General features: G+C 38.2%; 1 protein-coding gene and 1 pseudogene across 5 annotated transcripts in view; one reads left to right on the top strand and one right to left on the bottom strand.

Moving 5' to 3' along the window:
* ARHGAP28 (Rho GTPase activating protein 28) overlaps positions 1-23,799 on the bottom strand; it is a 120,424-nt gene that overhangs the window by 76,406 nt on the left and 20,219 nt on the right. Inside the window, exon 1 of one of the 4 annotated variants that reach the window (XM_084887737.1) lies at positions 2,454-2,684. The exons of 2 other annotated variants lie outside the window; for them this stretch is intronic. The gene's annotated coding sequence lies outside the window, so the exon portion shown is untranslated. Of the gene's footprint in view, positions 1-2,453; positions 2,685-23,799 lie in introns of those variants that run through there. One more of the 4 variants, XM_084887739.1, reaches the window with a different exon arrangement.
* LOC311624469 (interferon-inducible double-stranded RNA-dependent protein kinase activator A-like) lies at positions 8,106-8,931 on the top strand (annotated as a pseudogene). Its single transcript has one exon. The product of its transcript is annotated as an interferon-inducible double-stranded RNA-dependent protein kinase activator A-like (transcript).

Below are 23,799 nucleotides of genomic sequence, written 5' to 3'. Positions count from 1 at the left end.
ACAACCCCTGAGTGTGTGATATCTGAGCTTTGTAAACCCATCATTTATTCATCACTGAAGTCCCCTAGCAATGAATGGCCAGCTAATCAGCACTTACGTTATCCAAACACTCCTCACGGTAGTTTTTCCCCCCTCTCAAATAATCCACAGACTTCTCTATCACTCAGAAACAATTCCCTTCTCTCAATCCTTCCTTCCTTCTGTTTACACAAGCACTGGGGGTGTTTGCTCTGGGTGCTATCTTCTCTCTGTGAAGGTCTTATCGCCAGTCACACCACACTCAGAGAGTGCGGCCTGGCAGAGGGCTGTGTCCCAAGACAGCTGGGAACTGCTGCCCCGCACGTTTACTACAATAACACAGCACATCTCCGCTGAACCGCTTTCACCCTCTGCTTTTGGAAAATCTCCAGGCAGGGTCTGTGTTTACGTCAGCAAGACTGGCTCAAAACACCATCTCCAGGGTTTTAAAAAGGCCCTGAAACACGCTGTGCACTCAGCGCGGCTGGGGTCAGTAGGAGGCCTTCCAGTAAATCTGTTACTTCGCTTTGTCCTTCTACTTATTGCACAGGGGCTCCGATTTCCTTTTAGATCACCTCAGAAGCCATTTTGTTATTTTTTCCTAAATATTCTGCCAGAATCTTGGCTCACAGACCCCTGCATTATTGTGCCTGTTGTCTTCAGAATTCCTTATCTGTAAAGGTTCCTGCTGATTTAGATAAGCTAAACCATGTTCTTTCCATCTGATTTTTTTTCTCTTCAGCTTTAGGATCATAAAGTCTTTTGTTTACATTTCCAAATGTAAACACCAGTCTTATCTTGTTAAACTTGCCTTTGATTAGCACAGTTGATATTCGATTTAATCCCTGGGTTGGCATTTAACAAGAGCCTTATAAAAGGCTTTGTAAAAGACTGGACGTATACAAAGGGGGGCAGGCAGGGATTATATGCAGAGTTGTAGGGACCATCAAAATGAAACAGTAGAATGTGAGTGTTAAAAACAATTTCTAAATATAATGTAAATTTTTTATTACTTACAAGATTTAAAGTTAAAGAAACTCTCCCCATTTGGTGATAATCATCAAGTACATAAATGTTATTTCCACAAACAAATGAGAACACAAAGATACTGCCATGCTGTATTTCTAGACACCATGCTGGAAATTTATACGCTCATCATGGACCTTAGTTTGGCTTACCACGTTCTAAAAATCTAAGGTAAAACTTTAAAAAAACTAAAAAAAAAACACTCTTTATTCCTCCCCCAAACTATACAAAAAAAACAAAAATCCATTTAAGGCTTTCTTATCACACACTTTAAAAAAAGGCCAAAACAGACATCACCTTTGATTATAAAATTCACTGGTGAAACAATTTTAAAACAATAAAGAAACTATAAACACAACTGTAAACTATAACATGGTGTTATTTAACTAAGAAGAACACAGAACACTCTAAAGCAAATGATTCTAATCTAAAGAAAAAGAAATTCAAATAAACCACCAAAACCGCCCTTCGTAACATTTCTCCTTCCCTCTGAAAGATAACACAAAGAACCTAAACAACAATTCAAAGAAAATAAAGAAGAATGAAATAACGACAGAGTGGCAGTATGGATAGCAGTAATCTAAAAGTTAAACATTAGAAGTTAATTGATGTTATGGAAACTGTTCTGGGGAGAGCAGGCCATTTGTGTTTCTTGAAGTAGACCCTCAACTTGCTTGCTATTAAACAGACTGATCATGGCTTAGAGAGTACATTCTAACACAGATACCAGAGATGAGCAGAAGAAATGGACAGATGCAAGTCACACAAATGCTCAGGCAGAGTGCTTGTCTGTGGGTAGGCACATAAGAACTCCCTCCCTACTCACCTGTCTTTTCTAGGACAAGGGCCGCAAACACAACCACTGGGTCGGTGCTCTTTGTCCCAGCACTGAACGTAAGAAGAAGAGCTTGGTGGCCTTGCCAGAGACATACATTAATTCCGTTAAAGAGTGGAAGAGCTGGCTTGGGTAACAGAGTCTACCTCAGTCGGTACTTCTAAAATTAGGTAATTATAAGGAAAGACTGAATTAGATAGTTTAAAAGCTCCAGCTCAACAATAAGAATTGGAATAAAAAAACTTCTAAGCAATTCTTTTTTATGCATCTATTAAGATCCTATTTTAACCAGTCCCCCCTACTTTCCTACTATATCTGATCTTGAGAAATTTACATTCACACCTTAATAAAAATCTTCTTTAAATGTTAAAAAGTTACAGTTGACTATCACTTAACAGGATGTACCTATTATAATAAAACTATAAGCCCCACCCATGCATTCACTTACAAATGGATTTATTTTAAAAACTGTACTACTCACTCTCTTCTTTTCTCTTAAATAAAAGAAAGAACCAAACTGTCGAAAAAAGTCTGTAGCCCAAATGATTGATTTAGGAAGTTCTGGGAACCTTACCTCTTTGCAGGTTAAGAGTCTTCAGGGATGATATGCTTAAGGGAGAAGCACAAATCATCTCCGGGACCATGTGTCCTCAGGCCCAGCGGTGGGGAGGCCATCCTCCAGCCCACGTTCCCCACCTCACACCACAGAGTGCTGCCTCCACCTCCAGGGCAGGGCAGTGCTGGGCTGGCTGCCTCCCTGGAGTTCCTTCCCCAAGTGCAGAACCAATTTCCACTGCACAGGAGCTATTTAAAGAGGTGGGGCCTGCAGGACAAATGTGGCCTTCGAGCCTTCCTGTTTGTGACCTCGCTCAAATTTTCATCCATTTCCTAAGGAAGGCTACAGAGTGTAGTCAGCCTGGAGGAGGCTGAGATTTATGAAAACAGTGTGCAAGGGCAATTTTTAGAAACAGGTCTTCCCTTTCCTTCTGTTCTCGACAAGCAGATATGAGGCTTTGCAAGTACTTTAAAAGCCAAAAGCAAAAACTATCTGTTGTGGTTTGGTAAAGATTTTGTACTCCTGAAAAATTTTTAAATCTGAAATGTAGAAAGGAAAAAAAAAAAATTGTGAATCATCAACCCAGCATGTATTACATAATAATACAGAAAAAAATATATTCGATTTATGGTCAGAGGTAAGGGTTGGATTCGAAAAGCCTTTGACTTTCACTAGCTTTAATTCAGTCTCTTTGTCTGAATAAATGGGACTAATAACATGTAATCTACATGTGTTATAAAACCTGCATTAATAACTGGAAAAGGCTCTCTACAGTGTCTTACATAGGTCAGTCCATGCTATTATTACATTGACTTACCTAATTTCCCAGTTGCTGTTGAATATCAGGCATTAATAGCTAGATAAAAAGTGCAAATACATCTCCTTTTTTTTTCTGCATTTGTTTGCTTGTGTATTGTCTGACTTCCCATTGGCACCAAGATTGTAGGAGGGCCAGAGACCTCATTGGTAATGCTGGTTTAACATATTCCCTGTACCAAGAACAGCTCTTGGCATATATTACCATGCAATATGCAATGTTTGGTTAAATAACTAACTAACTAACTAACTAAATAAATAAATAAATGCATATTTTCAGATAAATTCAAGCACAATGCTCTACACATAAGTCTGAAACAAATGTGTGTTGAATTAGTGAATGATTCCTATAGAGAAACATCCCAGGAAAATTCAGTAATAGAATGTTAAGACAAGTTGGAGCTGTTACAAACCTTTGAGATAAATATGACTGTATGTTTTGTAAGATCACCCTGTCAAACATATTATTTAGACGGTTCATGTACAAACCATCATGAATATTAGGTACAATATTCAATATGAGTTAATTCACCAGAAAAAAATTTTTGCTTAACTTAGAATTAACCTAAAATCCTTCCTCAAGCCTTTTTCTGTTAAAAATAGAAAAATTTTTTGGTGCTTTGGAAGTCCTAGCTTGGTGGCAGTGGGATTTGATAAGGACTCATTGATTTCTTTAAAAGCATTACCAAGACAAGAAGGATAAAGATGTGTGGTCCCTTGTGGTTCTTACAAAAGAACTACTGATGTTTAATGTAACATAACATGCCAGGAGACAGGACCGTCTCTGGGACCTGAAACAGATTTCATTCTGAGCCTTCACATTGTCATCTGAGTCCAGTTTGGACCACTCCAGGCGACTAAGAGACCAAACTTAACTATTTGATAGCTGCTCATTAATCTATTATGTGTACAAAAGAGAGATACTTTCGAGGGTATTTGTCCACTTCAGCAAATTACCAAGGAGGAAGAATCCTGAATCTTAAAGATCATGTGAAACAAAATTCCCTCTTACTTCTGAGGATTTCTCTTGCTGTGCTCGAGAAATAGGAACATGCTGTCTCTCTCTTCCTCTCCTCTCTGCCCTCTCTCGGCTCCCACTTTATAGAGAGAACAAGAGCCCTCCTGCCGCAGCCCTTTCGCAAGGCTTAAACATAGAGAAAAGATTTAAAGCCACTCCTCTGAATGAAGTCATTTTAGTTCCAAAATATGAGGAAGCACTTTATAATCATAAACTATGAAAGTTCTACAGCTTTTGGCCGATGAAAAAGAATCTCTGAAAACCAGAGTGGTGGTCAAATAAAAATAGATTTTACTGCTTAAGGCAAGTATCTATCCTCCGTATTTTTCTAAGGTCAAAGTTTCAGACACTGTGAAGATGTTTTTCCACCACATCCCTTCTCCTCCTTCTCTCAAGAACTTTCTCTACTGCTGCCGGCATTTTTTAACTGAGTAATTAAAGATTCTAAGGAAGTTCTGAAATAGATTTTTGACAGCTTTCAGCAGCAAGGCTTTCTCTCGCCTGACATGTAGCCTCTGGCCTAACAAATACCATCTACATGGAGCTTGTGAGTTCAATTAGAGGGTTATCAGATGTGGCTTAAATGCCTCCCGGAACATGCACAGTTGACCCTGGGGCAGGCCACTGAATTGTGGAAACTGTCATCCAATAGTCAAGCTGCTTCTCCCTCTAATGTAAGAAAGCTTGTAGGCGCTCACCCAGAGGCTCCGACAGCCTCCCCTGGGGATTCTGAGGAACCTGCCAGCCATTTCCTGGATTAATAGTGGGACTGCCCCGGCTAAGAACAGACTGCATCAAGATATCAATGATGTGTTACTTGGTTAGCAAATAAAAAGATAACCTCAAGTTACTGATGACACAGTCTTCTTGTGCTATTTCTATCATTATTTGAGACCATGTATCTGATTTTAATGAATATGTATCTAATTCCATAGGAAATATAATAATCATCGTGTAAGAGGAGAGACAATGTACAGGCAAGATTAAAAGGAGCAAATGTAGAACACATTATCACAGAGACTGTCCTTACTGGGTATGTGCACTGCACAACAGAACAATGAAGAATTTCTCCTTTTGCCATCTGTTGTCTTATAAGACAGCTGATTTCCTGTCTGCTGACTCTAGTAACTATGCCTAGTTAGAAATAAAATAAGTAAAGCAAAGTTATAATGAAAGATTAATCTCCGTAATATGAAAGGTCTGTGATAGCAAGTTCATTCTAAGAGTTTAGTGATATTTCTCTTTTCCAAAATGAGAAATAAAGGGGATAATATTTCTCCTTCTCCGTTTCAATTTGCTGTGGACAAGCTCTTCTGGATGCTTTGAAGACACAAGATGTGTAAGTAGTGGGTTCCTATTCTCAATCAATTCATGACCTGGTAAGATGGGTACAGAGATAACTATAGTACAAAGGTAGTGTGTGGTAAAGGGGGTAGTACAGCCTAATATCAAGTGTGCAGGCACAAAGTGAGAAGGACATAGGCTTAAATTCTGGCTTTGCCACACCCATGCTATATAATCTTGAGCAAATTCCTTAATTCCTTTAAGCCTTGCTTTCCTCATGGGTAAAATAGAAAACATATTAGAGCTGCCTCATGGTAACAATTAAATGAATTTATGAATGCAAATCCTTAACAGAGTGCCTGGGTTTTGGAAGTCCTCAATAAATGTCACTGATGCAGAAGAAAACTATTAAAAGTTATACTTAAATTACCATGAACATTCAATGGAGAATAAAACAGTCTAACAATAACTAAAATATGAGATATAGAATTTTCTAGCCAGGAAACTGCCCTCTTAGAATAGTTTGAATGTGCAGGCTATCCTTGACTTATATCCCTTAAGTTTGTAAAATGATTGCTACAATAGCACCTGGAAAGAAGAGGGACACAGTCACCCCTAATTTCCCCATTGCCATACACCCTTCTTTTCTGGGATGTCCAACCACGGTCTTGTGTCTAACTTCAGCCTGTGCTAGTCTACATCACAACAAATGGCCTTGTAGTCCCTTCTCTCTCTCCCAGAAAATTACTTCTCTCTCAACACCAGAGATGGTTTCAAAGGCTATCATATATGTAGGAGAAAGCATCCAGAGTATTCATAAAAATGAAAACTTGTTTCTGGCAATTATGGATTGAGTGGGACTGGATTTGCCTTTCCAATGTAAATAACTGGAAAACTGGATAAATATGTGAAAAACTGTTTATAGTTATTAGATTAAAGGAAGCACAAAATGTGGTCCCTGAGAAAGGGGGAACATCTGCAGTGAGTTCCACAGTCATCCCATCCTTCAGCCTGAAAGCACATTCCAGACCAGCAGTGCAGTGAGAGGAAACCCAAGAACACTGGGGCTCAGGGAGTTACAGGGCCACAGAACAGAGTGCACTGAGGCTAAGGCAGATGAAATTCTCTAGGAAAAGTACCACACAGGAAGGATGTATGTAGACAAGGAGCTCAGGAAATAGATACAGGGGTTTTCTTGAGTTTGCTGCTGAATATTAAGTTGACATACACAAGGTCAATTTTGTAATTATGGGCAAAAAACAAATGAAGATGTATAAATACACAATTCCCATATCTGCCAAAGAGCTAGGAGAGATTTGGGTTGTTACCAACCAGAATAGGCAGTCTTTTTTGAGTACCTGAGCTTAAGGTCACCACAGCATAAAATGCTTTTAGTAATTTGACTAGTGAGTGGCCAAGTTCATGGATTCATGCACATTGAAAGGAAATTAATTAGAAGAAATATTTTAATATCACTATTCGCCCTTTCTCTATAATAGAAGTGTCAACCAAATTCACAATTAACAGTGACAGATCAAAACATACATATGCAATTGGCGCCAACAAGAGCTTTATATGTATCATGCATGCATGAGTCAATATTTATTTTTAAATTGCCAGTGCACATCATATGTACCTGCCAGTTGGTTGGTCAGATGGATGATTGGTCACTTAGCCTTTTATATATATACTAGAAGCCCGATGCACAAAGATTCATGTAAGAATGGGCCTTCCCTCCCCTGGATTCCAGCACAGCCTTGGCTGCAGCCCAGAGTTGCCTTTCCACCTTCCCATGCTGCCCAGAGCAGCTGGAGTGGTGCAGAACACCTTGGGTCCCGGCCCTGGCCGTTACCTTTGTTGAGTTAATTTGAATACTCACTCCTGATTGGCTGGTGGGCATCGCAACGATACAGTCATTTTGCATCTTTCTCTTTTTTTAGTGTGGAGAAATACTTTAAAGTATCAGTTTAATGGTATAGCTAAATCAGCCCTAGAACAAAGGCTATTGTAGATCTGCCCTAACAACTCTTTTAAGAGAAAGGCAATAAAACTTTATACGAAATAAAACAACAAACAAAAAATATCACAAGTCCATCATTCAATTAAAAACTATGACACATGCAAAGAATCAGGAAAGGAAGACATAGAAACAGTCTCAAGTGACAGAGCTGATGAATAAGTACAAAAGGATAAATTATACCAGTAATTATGCTCAATATACTTAAGAATTTCAAAGATAAGAGGAGATAAGTGAAAGATTAAAAAGAATAAGATTTTAGAATTTTTAAAATTTTAAATGAAAATATAACAGATGGAATTATCATAACATTAACTAAATTACTAAAGAAGAGACCAGTAAATTCAAAAGCAAAACAGTAGAGAAAATACCTTACATGTCCTTATTGGTCAATTAAAAAAATAAAAATATTGAATGGTAGTGCTAGTGCTGACATTGGAGTGCTCCTCTCAGGGACTGGATGACCCTGGGAGTAAGGACATGCCTTCTCCAATGCACCACTTTTCCTACCACCACTGAACCCTCTCTTGTCTCCATGCCCCAGAGCAGGCATTGCATGGTGGCCCCACCACTGCAGCCAAAGACAGTGAGACCTTCAGTTTGGGGAATATGATTACCTCCATGCTAGGTAAAATACAAAATTAGGTATTACACACATATGGCATAAAGATCAAGAATGTCCCAGATGATTTATGAAGGTGAAAGATATGATGTGCAAATACATGTGCCCACTTTCACCTTCAGAGAATTGTTGATGACAACCTGCTCAGATGAAGGTACAAATAATAACCTGGTAAAACATAGAGCTGCAGAATTTACCACAAACATTTTAAAAGCCAATGCAAGTATTTGCTTTGTAATTCCTGACCCCTTAATACCTGATCCTTCCAAACAACCAAACTTAATCCTATTTGTTCATTACAGGAATTGGCTGTTTATCATGGCTGGAGACTTCCTGAATATACCTTTTCCCAGAAAGGAAGAATTGCTCATAAAGAAGAATATATCACAATTCGCAGGCTCAAGTCATTTATGGAAACTGGAAAGGGGTCAAAAAGAAAAAAAAGAAAAAAAGAAAAAGAAAAAAGGCCAAGAGAAATACTGCTGAGAAATTTCTTGAGAAATTCTGTAATATTTCTCCAAAGAACCACATCCTTTAACAAAAGTAGTAGGTCATTCTCTAAGATGAGCTTGGCATTCTTTGAGGAATTCTGGTGAAAAGATTAACTTACTGAAAAGAAGCCTCCTCAGTATTCCAAATACAGATTACACCCAGCTGCTTAGTGAAATCACCCAGGAACGAGGTTTTAATAGAACATGTTTGGAGAAGGCAAACTGAGAGCCAAGGAACATTATCAGTGTTGCACTGACGTGTACACCAATCCCATCACAGTCTATCATGGCACTGGGATAGCTTGTAGCAATGTGCAGAGTGATGTAGTTCACAATGCTTTGCAGTATTTAATGATAACTGCAGAAAAAAAATACACTTAGAGCAACTTAGAAAACCCACAAAAATTCCCCTCTCATCCCTTCCCAAGTAAAACGTTTACTATAATATTTGAGTTTGTGTGTTGTTTCTAAATATCTTCAAAGATTCCAGTAACACTTCAGATTTTATCATGTCCTAGTAGTTGTTATTAAGCTCTTTTTAATGGCTTCAACTTTGTTTTGGTATATTGTACTTACGTACTTTGTACCATAGGCAGAGTGTAGTACCCATTTTACAATGCCATGTACCGATATTTAAAAGGAAGAAACTATATGTTTATTAATGACAAGAGGAAGATGTAGTAAAACTACTCTTAACAACAGTCTTTCTTTCTAATGCTTAACTTCTTTGTGCAAGGCTTTGTAAAGGAATTTGAAGGAAGCCCCTTAAAATTGGAGTGTTGAGGAATGCTCTAATAAGCTTTTACTGAATGTGATTATTAAATGTTAAGGGGCATGACTGGTCTGCTGCGTATTTGTTCCATGTAATAAAAAGCTATTGTTACAAAATAAAATGTAATTAATTAAAAAGTATATGTCAATTATGTCTCAATAATAAAAAGAAAATATCCAAACTGAAAAACACAGAGAAAAAAGGCTGAAAAATGAACAGAGTCTCAGTGACCTATGGGATAACATCAAGTAAGCTAACATTATTGAAATCCTAGAATGGGAAAAGGGGATAAAAATGATATAAAGAAATAATGGCTGAACTGTCTCCAAATTCAACAAAAAATATAAACAAGAGATCCAAGAAACTCAATGAACCCCCCCCAAACAAACAAACAAAACAAAACAAAACAAAAAAAAAACACAGCCAGGCATATCATGATGCAATTGCTGAAAACAGAGATAAAGATAAAAAGCAAAAATAGAGTGGGGAAAAACAGATATATTATGTACAGAAGAACAAAGATAAAGAGTGCAAACTTCTGATTAGGAACAACACAAACAAAAGCAATAAAATGACAGAAAAAGGTTAACTTTGAATTATTTATCCAGTGGAAATAGCCTTTTAAAAAAAGACAAAGTCAGTACAATCTTAGAGAAACAAAAGGACAGAGAATTCATATACAGCAGATCTGCACTACAAGAAATATTAAAGTTTTTCAAGAAGAAAAAAAATAATACTAGATGGAAACTTGGACCTACACAAAAGAATAAAAGTGTGGGAATTTGTAAATATGTAGGCACATAAAAAATAATTTTCTTTTATTTTTACTTCTTAAAATAAAATTAACTGGTTAAAACAAAAATAATACCAAGGTTTTTGACATATGAAATAAATAAAATTTATGGCAACAAAATCATAAAAGTCAAGAAAGAGAAAAATGAAAGCATAAGGTCATAAGATTCTTACATTATACATGAAGTAATATAATATTACTGTAAGGTGGGATGTGATAAGATAAAGTACTATATTACTATATTGTAAACTCTGGAGTGACCACTAAAAATAATCAACAAAGAATTATATTATAATACAAGAGTGAGTGGAGATAGAAGAAAATACAAAAAAAAAAAAAAAAAAGCTTAAGTTATCCTAAAGAAGGCTAGGAAAGAGGAAAAGTAGTGAAGAGAGCAGATGGGATAAATAGAAAACATATAGCAAGATAGTAGACCAAACCCCACTCTATATGCTGCCTACAAGAAACACATTTCCATTATATAGACAGCGTAAAAGTAAAAGAATGGACTAAATTTACCACATAAACATTAAACATAAGAAATCTTGCATGGCCATATTAATTCAGACAAAGCAGATTCTTTATCAGTTTGGGTCTTGAGGAAAGCAGAAATCAAGGACTGAATCAAAGGTTCACGAAACTATTGGAAGGAAACACTTGTGAAAGATAAAGGTGAGAGGGAGCAGGAATGGGCAGACAAAGAACCTCACACTGCATGCAGGTCCCAGGAAGTCTCAGCCAGGTTAATTGGCAGTCCCCAGCAGATACTGGCCCCGCTCATGTTGTGCTTACACATGAGTTAACAGCATCCTGCTGACAGGATAGCCATGGTGTGACTATGCAGTAGATCCCAAAAGTGTGACAGCTGAGGGTATAGGCTAAGTATAGTGGTTGGCAAACCGCGGCTTTCGAGCCACATGCAGCTCTTTGACCCCTTGAGTGTGGCTCTTTCACAAAATACCATGGCCTGGGCGAGTCGATTTTGAAGAAGTGGCATTAGAAGTTTAAAAAAATCTGGCTCTCAAAAGAAATTCCAATCGTTGTACTGTTGATATTTGGCTCTGTTGACTAATGGGTTTGCCGACCACTGTACTTAGCTAAGTATACTACTGTTTGGAAAAGGGGTCAGAATAGCACAACTCTATTTCTGCCACAACTTGTTCTATCTATTACTGAGAGAGGAGTGCTGACATCTCCAACTATCAGTAGGAGTTACTTATTTTTCCTTTCAGTTCTGAGACTTTACTTCAAATAATTTGAAGCTTTATGGTTCAGACATACACGTGTAGGGTTATTAGATTTTCTTTGTGAAATTAGCCTTTTAGCATTAGGAAATATCGCTCTTGTCCTTGGTCATAAAATGTTGTTAATAAAATATCATTCTAAGTATAAAATAAAAAATGAACTCTAGAGTAGAAAGTAGGTGTACTTAGATTGTGGCTATGTTCATTTTTTGAAAATAAGTTTTTAAAATGGGTTTTGATTGGTATTTTAGAAAGGAAGGGGAGGGAGAGAAACATCAATGTAAGGGAGAAACATTAATCAGTTGCTTCCCCCATGCACCCCTTCAGGGGATTGAGACCACCTCCTGAGCGTGAGTCCTGACCAGGAATCGAACTGGCAACTTCTGGTGCATGGGACAACACTCAACCAACTAAGCCACATGGGTCAGGGCTGAAAGTAATGTTTGATGATAATTCTATATTTAGAAAACTTTTATGTCACGTGTCAAAAAGAATTGTCTGAAATAATGTGTTTTATTTCTAAGTGGAGCTATATGTTTTTCAAGGATTTCTCTTAGAACCCAGTATAAAGGCCATTGCCTCTAAAAGCTCTCCTGTCTCCCAGGCAGTAACAGCTGCTGCCTCCTTTGTGTCCTTGGTCTTGAACATATATCCATCCCATCTCCCTCATTGCATGTATTTGCTCTAACATTTGTCTCTTCCATTAGACAAAATACTCTGAGGGTAGAGAATATCTTATTACCTTCATATCCCCAATGTCTGGCGCTCACTAAGTACTTCGTGAATACCCATCAAATGAATTAAAAGCTTAAGTTTAAAATCATAATTCAGAACTAGCCTGGCCCAGCTTTCACTGGATCACAAGAATCAACATGGGCCAGGGTGCCAGTGTCAATGGACCTTGGATTGTAGAAAGTACCTACAAAATTATAAAAAATGTGTCATCTTGCATTATTTTTTAACATCAAATAATTCAATAGAGATATTTGTTCTTCGTTGAAATTACTGATTCTTTTATTCTATGAGGACTCTTCCCACGTACAAATTAAACTGTGTAGAATGAGATTTTATCATCTATTCCTAAAATTCTGAAGAAAAAAAAAACACCTATCTTTTTTAATGTTTTGATAGAACAAAATAGCCAGGAGAGGGCCAACTAGATACAGGAATATAGATTGGTTATAATTTTTTTCTTTTTTTTTACTTTAAAAAAAAAAATTTATTGATTTTTTAGAGAGGAAGGGAGAGGGAGAGAGAGTTAGAAACATCGATGAGAGAGAAACATCTATCAGCTGCCTCCTGCACATCCCCTACTGGAGATGTGCCCTTGACCGGAATCAAACCTGGGTCCTTTCAGTCCACAGACGCTCTATCCACTGAGCCAAACCGGTTTTGGCTTAGGTTTTTTTTTGTTTGTTTGTTTGTTTGTTTTAAATAAAATATTTCTTGATAATCACTTGTCTGCTTTCATACTTTCTTTCCCTGACCATAAATAATCAGCCTTGCACACGCTGTGAGGGAAGAAGAGGGAGGTGGTCAGAGATGCTGAGATGTCATACTCTCTCGAGCTCTGTGAGCCACACTTCGCTCTTTCACCCCCTCCACTCCAGAGCATCACTGCTATGCTCCTTCCCCATCTGCAGGCCGCACAGGGCTGCCCATGGCAGTTCATCCGCACCGGAGCTGGGAGCATCCAACAAATATTTGTGGGCCACACACTGTGCTGGACACTGGCCATTAGATGGGAGGAAAAAATACAGACAGACTTTGTGTTCCAGGAGAAGAAAATTAAAGAGCTATTTGCAATAACATTGGATGAATGCTATGATAAGGTAAATAGGGCGAGTCTGGAGTCAAACTCTAATGCTTGTGTAAGAATATTCTATCTTGACAAATAAAAGAGGCTGTGTCTATTGGACACAATCACATTGGTTGGCAATCTCTCTTCTGCCCTGTTTTCTGATCAGTATACTTAGGATGATAAAACTGCCTCCCTATCATAGAGGTGTTTTTGAGAATTAATGTGAGCAGACCCACGCTTATAGTGGCCAAAACTCAGTCCTGAAGAATGAAATAAATTCATTGTGGATATATCAGTTTGCCGAGGCTGCCCCAACAATATACCATCAGTTGAGTGACTTAAACAGAGAAATTTATTCTCTCACAGGAGGCTGGAAGTCGGCGATCAAAGTGTTGGCATTGCTGGTTTCATTCTGAGGCCTCTCTCTTTGGCTTGAAGATGGCCCTCTTCCCACTCTGTCTTCATCTGGTCTTCCCGCTGTGCCAGTATGTGGCCTAACTTCCTCTTCTTATCGGATCAATCAGACTGGAAGAGAGCCTGCTCTAATGACCTCATTTTAACTCAATTGCCACTTTAATTGCTCTGTCTCCAAATGCAATCACATTCTGAGGTACTGGGTGTTGGGTCTTCAAAATATAAATTTTTGGGGAACACAACTCAGCATATAACAGTGGGGGAGGCAAAGAGAGACACAGAGAACTCTTTCTAATAGAAGGAATAACATGTTAACTGAAAGAGAATTGTGTAGTACGTTAAAAAGAAACTGAATAAAATAAAACACTTTTGCAATAGAGATTGTCAGAGAATAAACAGCAAAAGGTGAATTGAGGCATTTGAGAAACGAGAAACACTGATGGCTTGAGTCATGTCATGAGGATGAAAGGAACCCATGCACTCTGAAAATCTAAACAACAGACTTGATGACTCATGAAGGGCAGGAGGGAAAAGGAGAATGATTTCCACGTTACCAGCAAATAGGTCAATAATTGTGAAGGAGGATAAAGTCAAATGGGTCTCCTGAATTTAAGAAACTGTGGGACTATCAGTAGGCCATTGGCTATTTGTACTACTGAGTGCTTGTTAAACCCTCACTATTCACCACATAGCATGCCAAGAACTATACTGGTCCATACTATTATATGCCTTTCTACAGATGAAAAATCTGAACCTTCAGAACATAATATAACTTGGCTATGGCTTCAGGTTCCTCTCACACTCTGTCCCACTCCCACCTATTGTGATCTCTGATACCATAGCTTTGTATTGACTATTTTTGTATGGTATATGAATGAAATCATACAGTGTATGCACTTTTCTCTATATGTCTATATGGGTTTTAAAATCTGCTATTTGCCGAAACTGGTTTGGCTCAGTGGTAGAGCGTCGGTCTGTGGACTGAAAGGTCCCAGGTTCGATTCCGGTCAGGGGCATGTACATTGGTTGCAGGCACATCCCTGGTGGGGGGTGTGCAGGAGGCAGCTGGTTGATGCTTCTCTCTCATCGACGTTTCTATCTCTCTATCTCTCTCCCTTCCTCTCTGTAAAAAATCAATAAAATATATTAAAAAATAAAATCTGCTATTTAACTTGGGGGGAAACGGTTATTGTAGGTAGACATAAGTGTAATCTCATGAATTCATTTTCGTGTACTCTAAGAACCCCCGACATGAATATATATAGTACTTACACATTTGTATTCTGAAGTACACCTAGGTAAAATCAGTAATGTGAAATAAATCTAGGGAAGGACAAGGCCCATTTCCGTGTTGTATCCTCTGAAAGAGATTGAGTCTCTGACCCCGACTAACTGTAACAAATTCCTCATATGAATTAAAACTTAGAATGTAAAGTAATAGTAATGGTGATAGAGGTTTTAAAGGGAAAGTTATATTGCAGTAGCTTAAAGTAAACTGAGATGAGCTTTAGATAATAAATCTGAAATCAACTCTAATTGCTGAGTTATTGAATTATTCCCTTTTTCTAGTTATGAATCCTTTATATTACTAAGGAACTGGCAGTCATTTTGGAAAATGTTTTGAATGTGCTGTACAAACAATATGAATGTCAGTTCATATTGTTTTAAAAATTCTTTTCTAAAATAATTTCATAGAAGTTGTGTATTTAACGCTTCAACATTTTACTGTATGTTCATTATATGATATAACTGTATATTGTACTTGCTGAATTCTGACTTTGTTTCTCACCTTGCACTAAGAACTTCTCTTTTTTAACCAGCATGGGTATTTTTTATGTGTTTTTAAGATCTTAGTATTTAAACTTATCCTGATGATGATATCCAATACAGAACTATATTCATCTTTAATTTCCCTGAAATATACCTTATTCCACCATGATTTAGCACTGTTAACTGCTCTCAGTTATACAAAGATAGGTTTAACCTCACTATGATAATGACATACTATTAAAAGTTTCTCTATAAAAGTTGCTTGAGTGTATCACCTTTTGGGAAGAAATTGCAACAAGGTCTGAAGATCACATTTAATAGAAAGAAGTGGATATTTTATTTAAGAAGAAAAATAATTATTGCTTCAAAGTCACATGGCCAAAAAATTATACATTACATTCTATAATAATGTTTTAAACAGTCATTTCTTCCTAATTACCTGTTACCTTATTCCTTCCTGAAAATGGTCTTATTTAAGATAAGTAGACATCAAGAGAAGAGGTATAATTATTGCAAACAGAGAATCAATTGTATCACATATTTTAGAGCTATTGATGTGATAACCAAGATAAGAACATATTCACTTAAGGTAGACCAGTATTTGATCAAATCTTAATCACAAAATGTGAGCCTGATTCTGTGTGTCAGCTTTACAGTTAAACTCCCATTAAGAACTGCAGCACCCTCTTTGTCTGTTAGGAGCACAGACCATGTTTACTAAGACAGAAATCAGAACGCTTGGGTTGAAATGTCTCTAGATGAATCTTGACTAAACAGAGTCAGAAACATGCAAGCACCATGCGTCTGGGAAGACATCAGAACTCAAAAACAGCCGAAACCAGTTTGGCTCAGTGGATAGAGCGTCAGCCTGCGGGACTGAAAGGTCCCGGGTTCGATTCCGGTCAAGGGCATGTGCCTTGGTTGCGGGCACATCCCCAGCAGAGGGGGGTATGCAAGAGGCAGCTGATAGATGATTCTCTCTCATCGATGTTTCTAACTCTCTATCCCTCTCTGTAAAAAAATCAATAAAATATATATTTTTTAAAAAGAACTCAAAAACAGAAACAAAAATAAGATGCCTCAACTCATTCAACCCCACTGCTCCAAATGTTATCCTTTCCTTTAGTTTATAAAATAGCCATTTTATTAACAGTCCATCTTGAACCAAGCCTCATGCTATGTGAGGTTTTGTATATTACGTTATTCCAATTGTGGTTTGCAGTTATAGAAGAAGCTGAAACTTTATTATATGATATAGAGTAAGTCCTAAGATGGCATGAACCCCATGAATCTCAAATACAAATAGGGGTGATAGAAGGAAGAAATAGTTTATCTCAATTTGGTCTCACTGAAAATACAATTCTTTGTTCTTATTGTCACTTTGCATTAGATAAAATAGAAATACGTACCTAAGAAAAACATTTTAAAAGGCTAATTTGAAGAAATTTATTCTTAACGAAACAAGTGGCTCTTGTGTCAAAGTAATGCTTTTACTTTAGGCTTTCAGTAAGCAGAAATATTTAATAGTCTCTTTCTGAGACTCAAAAAAACTACAAAATAGGACTTCGAGTACCTTTTCAAACAGAACATCTAGATCAGTGGTTCTCAACCTTTCTAATGCTGCGACCCTTTAATACAGTTCCTCATGCTGTGGTGACCCCCAACCATAAAATTATTTTCCTTCTACTCCTTAACTATAATGGTGCTACTGTTATGAATCTTAATGTAAATGTCTGTGTTTTCCGATGGTCTTAGGCACTACAGCAGTGGTTCTCAAACTATGAGTTGCTAGCAGGGTCACCTAAGACCATCAGAAAACACAGATATTTACATTACTATTCATAACAGTAGCAAAATTACAGTTATGAAGTAGCAACGAAAATAATTTTATGGTTGGGGGTCACCACAACATGAGGAACTGTATTAAAGGGTCGCGGCATTAAAAAGGTTGAGAACCACTGATCTAGATTTACAAGTCCCAGACTCAGCCTAGATTCAGAACCACTTTACTAAATGGCATTTCTGTAAGACACAAAAGCTATTGGTTTATTAGGAAGTGGTTTGAAGCACTATTTTTACCTCATCTATTACTCCTACATATAGTGTTTACAGCAACAAGAGAAAAGAAATAGTCAACCACTGGGTCAAAGACAAGCATAAATAGAATAATTATGAGCATACAAAGAGGCAGAAAAATAACCTGGTGGGATGACACTGAGCATCGCTTAGGAACCTAGCCTCTGCATTCTTGAACTGTGACCAGAGATGATAAAGAAGTGTTGAGAGGAACAAGCGAGCTCATTGTTACATGTCTGTGCTCCTGAACGGACTGGAGGCAAAGCCTGTTGTATCATCATACAGCAGTCCCAGAATTAACCTCGTACCCGTGAGGCTTCCTGGGCCCTTTTCACAGCAGTCTTTTCTGTTTAGACATGGTCCTCTTTGTGCAGTAGCTGACGTGAATTAGCGAGGTTTTGCTGAGCCTGGAACCTTTGTTGCACTGCCTGAGATCCGTGTTAACTAAAGACACAAATGGCCTTGAATAAAGAGACCAAATTACGAAGAGAGGATTAAGAGAAAGCTCCTAAGGAAAATTTCAAGTTAAGCACTAGTCCTTGATTGACCTGTGATGCCAGTTATGCAATCAGAATAGAAAAAAAGGGTCTGTTTTGCTTCATTGTTTGAATTTGGGTCTATATATATATAAAAGCCTAAGCAACCATCTGACCATCCAACCAGTAGCTATGACATGCACTGACCCCCAGGAGGCAGCTGCTCAATGCAGGAACTGCTGAGCTGCGGTGACTTGGCAGCTGTGGTTCTTGGGTGATGCACCAGGAACTAGAGAAGAGGGAGCCCTATACTGGGGTGTGTCACCCGGAGAGCTGCCTTCTTGCAATCTGGGACTCCTCGGGGGATGTCAGAGAGCCAGTTTTGGCCTGACCCCCGCAGGCCAGGTGAGGGACCCTACTGGTGCACAAATCCATGCATAGGGCCTCTAGTTTATGATAATGCTCACATTCTTTTAAAATAGTTCCAGAAACTGTGGTCATTGAACTCACTAGGGGAAAGAAATCCACTTGGCCCACTCATGTTTTGCCTCCAAGAGAAATAATGAGGATTAATAAATAGCATGTCTGAGTAGAAATTTTATTAGTCTACCTAGGGTGAATGGGCATTGACCAATTTGTAAAGGGAGCTAAAATTAAATTCTTAATATAATTTAATGTTAATTAAATGTATATAATAAAGAATGACCACCCTGAAAATTAATCTACTTAATAGTTAAAATATAATCAAATTGGTCTGTTCTATAAATGTAGCTCTCCTTTCTTTCTAATTAAGCACTATTTTATGAAGTTCAATTTCCCAGATGCCTGCAATTTTTAAAAGAGTTTTGTAAAAATATCTTTCAAACGGAAGGGACTTTGCTATTTCTTATAACAGGAAAATTGGCTCCTTGTCATAGCAATTGCCAACACCTTCATGACTGTGGAGAATTTCAAGGTCCTGAAATCCAACTAAAATCAGAAAGAAAAATTAAATAGCAAATCTTACAGTTTACACAATTACAGAGAGACAGCATTACCTACAGTATTTTTGTAATCTATGATGCTGCTGCTTTTCCTGGGTCTGGCGGTACCATCTGGGGGTGAACACCCCAGTAGAGAACCAGTAGACACTCTACACACCCCAATAGACTATCGTGAGCCCACCAGTTGGGTGATATTTCTTCTTGTTGACTTAACTTGGCATTGTTCATTTTGCCTTTCTATGCTCCAGCCCCAACAATCAATTTCTATGCATATTCCTCATGACCATCATTTTCCAGTCTTGAAAATTACAGTCTCTGATATCCAATGAATCATCCCAAGTTACCGAGCCCTAAATTAGATGCTGTACTTTCACAGCAGACATATTATCTCCAGTAGGAGGGATTGCCTCACAGTGAGGTCATGGAAACTCTGGTTTTACAGTATGAAAAACAAAAGCATTTCCTTTCTCTTTCGCCTCCAGTGGTTTTTGTTTTTTCTTTTCAAGAGATAAAATCTGACAGAGTGAAAATGTAACCAGCTGACCTTGTGGAACCTGACCCCAATTAGCATTTCCCTGCATTTCCTCCACGTTTCATTTTCTACTTCTTATTGTAAGAAACTGTCTTCTGTGACACATTTTAACCAGAATCAAATTTGGAAAAGAAGATTCACTTTTCAATTTTGGAAAAGGAAATTCATGCATTGCTTCTTTCCCTTCATGCCACCAACATTTACAGAGCATTACTGGGCATTACTGGGCGTGCGATCAGCAAATGGGCTGGCCGTGGCTTCTGCTCTCCTGGAGCTGCCGCCCAGGGTGGGTGCAGGAGGCAGGCGGAATAACATCATGATTATCATTGGCCCGGACTTCACAGGGAGCACGCCAGAGATAAAATGGAGCCAGACTGGAAGGGAGGAGGCAAGGTAGTAGGGAAGGCTTTCTAGGCAAAGTAAGCTGTGGCTGGATCCCCAAGGACAATAGGACTTAACAGGGTGAGCACTGGCTCCTCAGGCACCGGATGTCTAGAAAGGGGGCAGAGTGCGGTGTTAAGAATGACAAGCTCTACATGTATACTTTACCACATTTTTTAAAAAGCTGCAGAGGTTGGGTTTTGAAATGAGGTAATTATATTGCCCTCAGGCTAGTTACTTACACTCTTGTTTCCAAATCTTTAAAATGAGAAGCAAAATAGTACCTACTGCCTAGGAGTAAAGCTGGTTTTGAACATATCACTTTGACCTCCTTGAGGTCCTCACTGAACTTGGAACATGCACTGAGGATACACCCTTGAAGTGTATCCTTTCTACTTGAGAAGAACATGTCAATGTGAAATAATTACATCTTCCAGAATTAAAATACTCCTTTCAAGGGCAGACTGACCAGACCACTTCAAATATGCCTTCTCTCCCAAGGCCTGGAAAGGAGTGCAATCCTCAAGCTATGATGCTAAGCATCCCACAGAAACCCATGTTTGGTTACATAGCACCAACTGGCAGTTTGGATAGAGGAAGGTTATGTTATGATGCCAGACGTTATAAGGACAAAACAACAATATAAAATATGACGAATCAGTCCTTCACATTTAAAAAATGGTATAGAGGAAACTCCATACTGTTTTCCACTGTGGCTGCACCAGTCTGCATTCCCACCAGCAGTGCACGAGGGTTCCTTTACCTCCACATCCTCGCCAGCACTTGTTGTTTGTTGATTTGTTGATGACAGCCATTCTGACAGGTATGAGATGGTACCTCCTTGTTGCTTTGATTTGCATCTCTTGGATTAGTGACTTTGAGCATGTTTTCATAGTCTCTCAGCCTTCTCCATGTCCTCTTTCTAAAAGTGTCTATTTAGGTACATTGTCCATTTTTTTTTTTTTTTTGGAAGGGGGCGGGGGTTGTTTATCTTTCTTTTGATAAGTTGTATGAGTTCCCTGTAAATTTGGAGATTAAAACCTTATCGGAGATAACATTGGCAAATGTGTTCTCCCATGCAGTGGGCTTTCTTGTTGTTTGGCTGATGGTTTCTTTTGCTGTGCAGAAGCTTTTTATTTTGATGTAGACCCATTTGTTTATTTTCTCCTTAGTTTCCATTGCCCCAAGAGTTGTATTGGTAAAGATATTGTTATGACACATGTCTGTTATTTTGCTGTCTATGGAGTCTTCTAAAATTTTTATGGTTTCCCACCTTACATGTAAGTCCTTTAAACATTTTATTTGTTTTTGTGTATGGTGGAAATTGATCTAGTTTCATTTTTTTGCATGTATCTGACCAAATTTCCCAACACCATTTATTAAAGAGACTGTCTTGAATCCACTGTATGCTCTTGCCTCCTTTGTCAAATATGAATTGAGCTTACGGCTTGAGTCCATTTCTGGGTTTTCTGTTCTGTTCCATTGGTCTTTATGTCTGTTCTTGTGCCAGTACCAGGCAGTTTTGAAAACTATGGCTTTGTAATATATAATATCTTGATATCTGGTATTGTGATTCCTCCAACTTTGTCCTTCTTTCTCAGGATTTCTATGGCTATTCTGGGTCTTTTTTTATTCTAGATGAATTTTTGGAGAGTTTGTTCTAGGTCTGTGAAATATGCTGCTGGTATTTTAATGGGGATTGCTTTGGGTAGTATGGAAATTTTAATGATGTCGATTCTATCAATCCATGAACACAGTATGCTCTTCTGGAACTCCCATTTGACCTAGTGATCCCACTTATAGGAATATATCCTAAGAAACTAGAAACACCAACCTGAAAGGATATATGCACCCCTATGTTCATAGCAGCACAATTCACCTTAGTTAAGATTTGGAAACAGTCTAAGTGCCCATAGCAGATGAGTGGATTAAAAAACTATGGTACATCTACACAATGGAATACTGTGCTGCTAAAAAAAAAAAAAAGGAACTTTTATCATTTGCAACAGCATGGATGGGATTGGAGAGCATTATGCTGAGTGAAATAAGCCAATTGGAGAAAGATAAATATCACATGATCTCATCATATGTGGGATATAATAATGAACATAAACTGATGAACAAAAATAGATTCAGAGACAAGGTAGCACTGAACAGACAGTCCAACATCAGAGAGAAAGCTGGGGGGGAGAGGGAAAGGGGGCGGTGGTTAGAGATCAACCAAAGGACTTGTATGCATGCATATTAGCATAACCAATGGACACAGACACTGGGCAGTGGGGACTTGCCCTTGGGGGTCCGAGTGATGGAGGAGGGGGGATCAATCATGGGGGAAAAGAGACATACGTAATACTTTAAACAATAAAAATAATGGTATAGAAATGTTAGAATAGCAGAAGCCTGAGGTGCTAATTTCTTAGTTTCCTCATTGGATAAATAAGGCTAGATGTTTCTAAGGATCTTGGGAATCATGAATGTACTATGAACTGACGGATGAACAGGCTGTAATCAAGGCAGGATATGAACCCCTGGGTAAAAAGGAATATATGTCCGGTCCAGAAATTTGTCAGACAATGCCACCAGGAACTGCTTGCAAGAGCGAACACAGTCATATTTAGGACTTACATTCCCAACTTTCCTATAAAGATATGTTACTAATTTACTCGTCATGACTTCTAACCTTTCTTGAATCTGTCTTCAGTGTACCGTTGTGTGTGGCCTACTAACTGGATGATGTGTGAAGAGATCAGTTGTTTGCTCTGCTTGACTTAGCGCACACATTTTGCCAGAGATGGGCCAGAAGATTTAACCTTAATCTCAGAAATGCTTCATTTGCATAAACAAACATTTCTCTCTCTGTCTTAGCACCCAAGACTAGAAACTGGTGGTCTCCCATGCAGGTCACAACCCTGCATAGGCATCCGAAAAGGAAAGAACTAAAAACACCAATGCAGACTCCCATGAGGAAATGTGCCATGGACTGTAGGCATGAGGGCCAAAAAAGAAAAAGAAAAAAAAAAGGATTAGTTTCCCTTATCTTCCTATTAAACAACAATTAGACAATGCCCACCCTCATATGTGAAATACGGAAGGGCTTCTGTTTCCTCTACTCCTTCCTTGAGAAGTGGCTAAAACTCAGTACCTTCTTGCACTATGATCTCATTTAGTGTTGATTGCCAACATTTTTCCCTTCTGAGAACATAAACATCCTATTCATTCAGGTATTATCTCCTGAGCCCAGGGCACTCCCAAACTCTGCCCTGTCAGCTCTCTCACATCAGCCAGAAATGCCTGAGCTGCAGATGTTGCTCATCATGGCAAAGCCACCCAGGAGTGCCCTGATTACAGACACAACACAGAATGGCAGCCTAGGACACAGCAGGCATTCTAGCAGCCTCTCCCTAGGTTAGCCATGTGCTATATTTATATTGAACTTGTTCCACATTTGTTTGAAGCTAATCTCTAGGTACTGTGTACTAGGGAAACACTCTTAATATTATGAGAGGTTCCTCTGGGTACAGAAAATGGTCATCATAGCTATCCTGGATTTTTTAAAAAAGAAGAAGACATTTAAAATACTAATTTAATTAGCATATTTTTAATTTACAGCCCATGGAATCACCTGAAAACACATATGTAAATATGTATAGCATAACATGGATACTTTTCATAGGGACCTAATGCTTTTATTAGATTCTCAAATAGTTCTGTAACTTGAAAAAGCTAAGAACTACATAATAAAAATAATAACCTTTTTTGTCAATATGTAAAAATACAATTCAGGTCCCCAAGCAACAAGTAACAAGAAAACACAAAATACATCACTTTTAGCTTCCATTTGAATATCTCTGAGTAATGAAAGGATATTCCAAAT

The sequence above is a fragment of the Pipistrellus hanaki genome (assembly GCF_964339955.1).
Source record: "Pipistrellus hanaki genome assembly, chromosome: 6".
Lineage (NCBI taxonomy): Eukaryota > Metazoa > Chordata > Mammalia > Chiroptera > Vespertilionidae > Pipistrellus > Pipistrellus hanaki.
Note: the sequence above shows the minus strand (reverse complement) of the source record. Positions and strands in the feature narration are given on the sequence as shown.